Raw genomic sequence first — 8,126 nt, 5'->3', positions numbered from 1 at the left:
GAAACTCTTCTAAGAAAACTTTAGCCGCCCAACAACAACCAAATTCAAATAATCCTAAGAAGTAGTATCCTAAAAAGAATGGTCCTAAACCAAAAACGGGTCCTAAGTAATTTCAGTCTCAAAATGAAAAATCATTTCAACAAAATGATAAGGCAAATAAAAACAAAGGGAAGAAAACTGATAGACATTTCCACTTTTATAATCGAGATGGCCACTTAGAATCCAAATGCTTTAAGAAGATGGAAGCCTTGGAAGCATCAATGAAGAAGCATAACATCCATTTGGAGCACTCTTCAACTTCAACTTCATCTTCAGGAATAACACTTTCTGCATGTGGTTGTCAAACATCTTGGTCTGGTTATGCACTAAATGTATCTTCTTCTTCTCATTCTCATGGGATTGGAACTGTTCATCTAGACAATGGTCAATTTAATGATGTATTATGTGCTCCAACCTTATCCTACAACCTTCTATCTGTATATCAGATAACTCATTCAAGTGAAGGTAAAATCATTGAATTTTCACCTCACAATGTTGTAATTAAGGACCTACGAGATCCTAGACAGATTTTAGCTACTGGCATTACTGATGATTCTACAAATTTGTATGAGTTTAACAACTTTGGGTCATCAAATCTTCCCTCGATATTTGTTGCTCATAATGATGAAGTGAGCAAACTTTGCCATGAGCGAATTGGTCACTTAAACTATTGCTCCCTTCAAAATCTATGTAAAGAAAATATGGTGATAGGTCTTCCAATGGTATCTTGCAGAGATGGTGTTTGTTCCGGATGTGTACTGGGAAAACATCATCAGGATAGTTTTTAAAAATGTGCCTCTTGGCATGCCTCAACCCCTTTACAACTTGTGCATAGTGATTTATGTGGTCCACTTCTAGTTGTTTCATTCTCTGGCTACAAGTATTTCTTAACTTTCATTGATGATATCTCCAGACACACTTGGGTATACTTCTTAAAACTCAAGAGTGAAGTATTTAACATGTTCTTGGCCTTTAAGGCCTTTGTTGAAAAACAATCTGGACATCAAATTCTTAAGCTAAGAACTGATAATGGTAGAGAATATGTTAACTACAAATTCATCAACTTTTGCACTAAGAATGGAATTCAAATGAAACATACTGTTCCATATACTCCACAACAAAATGGTGTAGTTGAAAGGAAGAATCGCACCTTAAAGGAAATGGCCAATTGTATGCTTCAATATAAAGAACTTAGTCTTAATTTTTTGGTAGAAGAAATTAATTGTGCAAATTACATAGTAAATCACACTCCTACTAAGGTTTTAAAGAATATCACTCCAGAAAAAGCATGGAGCTAAATTAAACCAAATGTAAGTCACTTTCATGTTTTTTGAAGTGAAGCATGGGCCCATATTCCAAATGAGAAACATAAACCTTTAGAACCTAAGAGTGAAAAATGTATTTTTGTTGGATATTCTGAAGATGTCAAAGGATATAGACTTATTCCACTTAAGTCCAAAAATGTTATCATTAGAAGAGATGTAAAGTTTGTTGAAAATATATCGGCCTACGAGCCTAGTTTGGAAGATGTGCCACCTCTCTCTATCCATTCTACTTCTGAAAATATTTCTTCTTCAGATGATGACAGCGAGGATGACAATCCTCCCCCACCTTCTCAAGATCCTCCTTCAGCTTCTCAGCTTCCAAAATGGGTGCATGCTACTCGGGATGCAGTAGGTGCTCTTGCCGAAGATCCTACAGATCAGTGACGTACACATCCTCAGTTTGATAGAGCCTCTTCTTTACTGGCTCAAGCTTCAACGAATTATGATCCAGATTGGGACACAGCTATGAATGAAGAATAATGTTCATTATTAGAAAATGATACATGGGATCTTGTTCCTCTTCCAAAGGGACAAAAAATTGTTAGATGCAAATGGATTTACAGAACCAAGTATGGACCAGGTGGAAAAATTGATAAACATAAAGCTCGTCTTGTTGCTAAGGGTTTTTCACAAGTTGAATGCATTGAATATACTGAAACCTTCTCCCCTGTTGCCAAAATGAACTCTATCCGCCTTGTTCTTTCCCTTGCTGCCTCTTTCAAATGGGAAGTCCATCAAATGGATGTTAAATCTGCGTTCTTGCATTGGGACTTGCATGAAGAAATCTATATGGAACAACCTCCTGGATTTATACAAATAGACTCCAGCCTTGTATGTCGGCTTAAGAAATCCCTTTATGGTCTCAAGCAAGCCCCTCGGGTTTGGTATGCCAAAATGGATAGCTTTCTTTTAGAAACTAGCTTTTCTAGGTGTCATTCTGACAATATTGTCTACACCAAGAAAGTGGGCAAGTCTCTTATCATTCTTGTTCTTTATGTTAATGATATTATCCTTACTGGTAATGATCCCAACCTTATAAACCATGTGAAGTCCAGCCTTAAAAAGAAGTTTGAAATGATAGACTTAGGACACTTGCATTATTTTCTTGGTCTTCAAGTTTTGCAATCCAAGGAAGGTATTTCCCTTTCCCAGTGCAAGTATGCCTATGATCTTCTACGCCATTTTCACATGGAAGATTGTAAGCCATCCCCTTTTCCCTTTTAGTCTGGAGCGAAACTTTCAGTCACTCGTACTTCCCCTGAAGTTGATGCTACCTTATACCGTCAACTTGTAGGAAAACTTTTATATCTGACCCATACTCGTCCTGTCCTTTCCTTAGATGTTGGCATTATTGCTCGGTTTATGCAAAACCCACATGAAAGTCATTGGAAAGAAGCTAAAATAATACTTCGTTATGTTCGAGGTACAATTCAGTTTGGGATTCATTACAGTGCAGAAGCATATCCTCTATTGGTTGGTTTCACTGATTCCGATTGGGCTGGTGACCCTAATGATCAGAAGTCTATTGCCGGTTATCTCTTCACTCTTGGTTATGGACCTATTACATGGGATTGCAAGAAACAAAGTGCCATGTCTCTTTCTTCAGAAGAAGCAGAGTATCGTGGTGCCATAGAAGCTAGTAAGGAAGCCCCGTGGCTTTGTCAGATCCTGTCAGAGTTTGGTTTTCAGCGGCATCATCCGACTACACTTTGGTGTGATAATAAAAGTGCCATTCAACTATGCAAAGATCCAGTCCAACATCAGCACAACAAACACATTGAACTACACATGCACTTCATCATAAAGCTCATTCATGACCATGTTCTTAACGTGAAATATTGTTAAACAAATGATCAAGTTGTAGACATCTTTGCAAAGGCTCTCACAGAGGCGAAGTTTACTAAACTTCGATTTATGGTTGGAGTTCAGGAAGTTGCCACTAAGGGGGGATAAGCTCTAATTCCTCCTTCCTTCTCCTATTGTGTCATATTTGTACATCTTTCAATCCTATCCCAAGTTGTTCTTAAGGGGGGGATGTTAGGATATTCCGACACATAGGAAATAGTTAAGTATAACTTGGTCTAGTGTAGAGTTAGGTGAGTGTGTTTCTTTACTATGTACTTTTGTAACTTAAATCCGATGGTCACGATATGTTCTAGACATGAAGTGATCCGACAGTTCATTCTCTCCTCAGTATTACCGACATTTGATCTATGGCTTAACACTTGATTGGTCCATAATCTCTATTTAAAGAGCATGGAGGGTCATTTGTAGGGTGACCGTTCATGAGAGAAGCTTATGTAAATTTTCTTTCTCTTATTAATAAATTGCCTGAAGTGGCCGCGTTGGCTCAGGCTATGGACTGTTTCCCTCTTTGAGGGTTTTAACCATGTCAAGAATACTGGTGTATTGATCTGTGATCTATTTGTGAGCAGTGTCCTTTGGTGTTCTATCTGAGGAACTTACCCTGTAAATTGCTACATATTTAACAAGCAAAGGAGGAATTCAACATTAGATTAACATAGACCTGGGGCTTTTTACTTAGGGTTATAATTTCACACCTTAGGGTCAATGTCTTACACCTAGGGTTTTCATGAGGTTCATGTATCACAAGAATATTTTCCATACCCAATAATGCCATATTGACATCAATTAGAACCTTGATTAACAATCTCCCTCATTTTCATTGATGGAAATATTCATTCCCTTCAACATTCTCTCCCCTTTTGACATCAATGGCAAACGGGGTGCCCCAGTACTCCCCCTGTCAAGTTTCTTATTTTCTTCATCAACAATAGTTCTTCATAGGTATGGTACTCCCCTTGTCATGGTGCTCTTCCTTCTGGCAATGTGGTCCATGATAGACGTGTTTGAATTTCTTCATGTCATGAACCAAGTCCCCCTGCCTTTATAAAATCCTTTAGCTCAAGAAAAATTTCTTGGTTTGTGATCAAATGGAAGAGATCGTCAACATTAGTCCATTGGATGAGTAAGGAATCATGCTCTTCAATGGAGCTTTTCCTGAGAGATGATTTATCAACGAATGATTGTCCATGTGTGACTCATCAATGATTTCATAGGGCCCTTTCATGGATAGCTTTTGCAAGAATGTTTAAGAATCATAAGCTCCCCCTAACTGTAAGCATGGTCTCTTTTTGGCAGAGCCTCACCATCAAATATTTGAAATATCAAGGATGGCTTCATCAAATCAACAACATGTGTTGTTGGCTAGAGTGTTCAATAGACTTCCAGATTCAATTTGCTTCCTTCTCCATACTTGTGTAACTTTCTTCTCAGGCATGGTTCTAGCTTGTGTAGGGGCCCAAGTCAAGTTACAATCACGTGCCATATGGCCAATGTTATGGCAATTGAAGCACTCCATCTTGTTCATGAATGAGAAATCATGACTTCTTCTTGCAAAACTGTTTCTAGGAGATTGATGGAGACTAGTATACATGTCTTTGTGATATGCCCTACAATATTTTTCCATGTGCCCAAATTTTGTACAAAAATAACAATAACCAAGAAATATACTATGGTACCTGGGAGATGAATATTTCCTTGATGTACTTATAAAATATTTTTGGCTTGGGATTCTTTGATGATATTCATTGCCTTCTATATTATTGACACTATCTGCATGTCTTCTTGGAGTAGGATTTCTCCCATAGTTGTCTTGACTCTTCTCCTTTCCTTTACTAGAACTAGGAGCATCAACATTTTTTTTTGGCTTCCTCACATCCTTGTTGTTTGAAGCATTATCATTCTTTCTTGAGGATTCACCTGCATAGCCAAGACCTGATTTGTCAAGGGGAGACTTTTGAGGACATAGGATGTCATCTAGGGTTTGAGAGCTTTTCAAGTTCTTATTCAGCAAGTCAACTTCCTTTTTAAGAAAGACAATTTATTCTTTCAACTTTTCATAATCTTCATCTTTCATAACTAGTTGCATCTTCATTTATTCCATCATCCTTGTTACTTCATGTGTTTCAGTTTTTAAAGAGATGACATTTAATTTTAGTAGGAAAATATCTTCATCCTTTTCTTTTAGTTGACATGTCATAGTATTTATTTCTTTTTCTGACTGTGTGCATGTTGGATATGCGATGTTGTGTGCATATAGTGTTGTGTGCATGTTGGATATGTGGAGTTGTGTACATATGGTGCTATGTACATGTTGTATATGCAATGCTATGTACATATGGTGTTGTGTGCATGTTGTACATGCGGTGCTATGTACAAATGGTGTTGTGTGTATGATTGTACATGTGGTGTTGTATGCTGTGGTGTTGTGTACCTGTGGTGTCGTAGACATATCGTGCATGTGGTGTTGTGTACATGTGGTATTATGTACATGTTGTATAGTTGTTGCAGTGTACATGTGGTGTTGTGTACGCGTTGTGCATATGGTGCCATGTACATATGATGTTGTATACACGTTGTGCAGGTGGTGATGTGTATAGGTGGTACTGTATACATATTGTACATGTGGTACTAGTGTAAATGCGGTATTGTGTGCATATCGTTATGTTTTGTTGTGTATATGCGATACTACGTATGTGAATTATTTAGTCATGGCATCGTAACTTGTGTATTTGTTGTGTTGTATTATGTGTATTGTGTTGTACACTGGATGTAGGAGTATGTATTGTGTTGTGTTGGACATCGGGTGTAAGTATATGTGTCATGATGTATATCAGGTGTAGGTGTATGCATTGTGTGGATGTATGTGTTGTGACATACATTGTGTATGTGTACATGATTGAAGAAAAGAAAAAGGCACTAGGTGTTTGTTGGGTATGGAAACCAATCCAGTGTGTGTACAAAAAGGAAAAAATATAAAGGTAGCAGCGAAGGACCGATTAAAGGATCAATATCAGTATTTTATTTCAGTATTATTATGCATGTGATCTATGGTTTTGGTTTATGATTATTGCATATGATTCATGATTTTGATCTATGATGGTTGTGTTTCAAGCTAACCGGATGTGATATGTTTATACATAATGATTTGATCAAAGAGTTAGTTTGTCTTGTTGTGACACGGAGTAAACAAAATTGCAAGTGTACCTTGTTGACGATCTACCAATGAGGTGTAATTTGGATTTATTTCAATTTATTTTGAGTATAATGGAAATTATTTTCTTGGTACAGGAAAGCATGGAAAAATGCCTGGGTTGGGTGGTTGAAACTTACTACAAGCATTACCAACAACAACAAAAGGAATTCGAATAGGCAGTAGTATGTTGGTAAAGCACTTCAGGAGTAGGGATGTTGTGGGACACTGGTACCCAACAATTTCTATTGATTTCTATGAGCATGCTATGACTGACATGATGGTTTTGAGGCTGGGATATGCCCTAGCTTTTGCATCAGAAAGCCTTGGCAAGGGATGGATCGCCCAGGATAGGGGATGTCGGGGTGACCAAATTTCCTGAGGGATTGTGTAGCAAATAAGGGAAGGTCAAGAAAGGATTTGCTTTAGTCATTAGAATTTCCAAATGGAATCCAAAGCACATTAGGAGTGTGCCCTGGAACAATGAGCCGATAATTGTTCACTAAAAGGACAAGTGGCGCGGGATTGTGGCACTGGACATTGGATGCATCTTTGACTTTGGTAGTGGGTTCTGGACTTCCTGGGAAGGAGGTGAATCCTGATACTACTTTTGAGGGTGGAGGTGTGAGCCTTTGGATTCCCTTGTTGCAGATGTAGGCATCATATCCTTTTATTTGTTGGTTAAAAAAAATGTGCATGTGTGTGTGTGTGTGTGTAAATGATATATCGAGCTAGATTTATAAAGCTCCATGGATAATGTTAACACCCAGGTTGTTCCCTATGACTCCCAAGGGAATACGGCTGGGGTAACCACTAACCAATCTTTGGATCACAGTTTCTAGCCAAACTGTAATCAGAGAGGGCTCTCTCTTTATGATTTGTCTCTGTTATGATGGTGTTTTAGGCTAGCTATTATGCTCAGGTTTTGGTTTATGTTTTGGTTGAAGGATTTCTTTCAGGTCTTATGATTTACTGTTTAGAGAGTAAAATATCATTGGGCAATGGAGTCTGGAGTTGTGAAATGATTTGATATGCAGGATTGGTGGTGTTCAAACTGCAGGGCCTATTGTGTATCTTAAACCAACAAAGTTAGCTTAAATGGTGATGTATGTCAACCAACAGAAAGCAATTAAGAATTTTCTATTGAGTTGGTGAGGTGAAAGTGAACACGCTGCACAGGAGCAAACTTGAATTCCTGTGACAAAGGCCACTGTGAAAGGTGTATTCTGAAAGTGCAGCAGTTAAGAATTACACTTATCTAGATTACAGATGAAGAAAACATTCATTAACAACACAGATTGAACTCAGGGTACTCAGTGAATAAATCCTGGAAGTTATTCTTTTTCCTTGTTGCTAAGTATTGAAAATCAGATAACATATATGGATTTTAACAAAACAAGTAAATAACAGAGAGGGTTACAGAGACTTATTGTATGGTGAAATACACAGGAATCCAACAGTTATCAACAGACACCAGAACGCATTCAACACCTCAGAAATCCGAGAAATTCCATCACTTTCTTTATTAAACTTCTGAAAGGATTATAGCATAAGAATTTCTCCAGGAGAAATCAACAACAACCTTTGCAAGCTCATGCGAAGGGGGCTTTATAGGAATGCGTATACAAAATATCTCAGGCATTGAGTCATCTGAGAGAGAAAATATCTTCATAAATTTGTTCAGAAAGTAGAGAAGAAGTTATTAC

This window comes from Pinus tabuliformis, chromosome J (genome assembly GCF_031772625.1).
Source record: "Pinus tabuliformis cultivar Carrire ecotype Pingquan chromosome J, CPIR1, whole genome shotgun sequence".
Taxonomy (NCBI): Eukaryota; Viridiplantae; Streptophyta; class Pinopsida; order Pinales; family Pinaceae; genus Pinus; species Pinus tabuliformis.
This window is presented reverse-complemented; position numbering follows the sequence as displayed.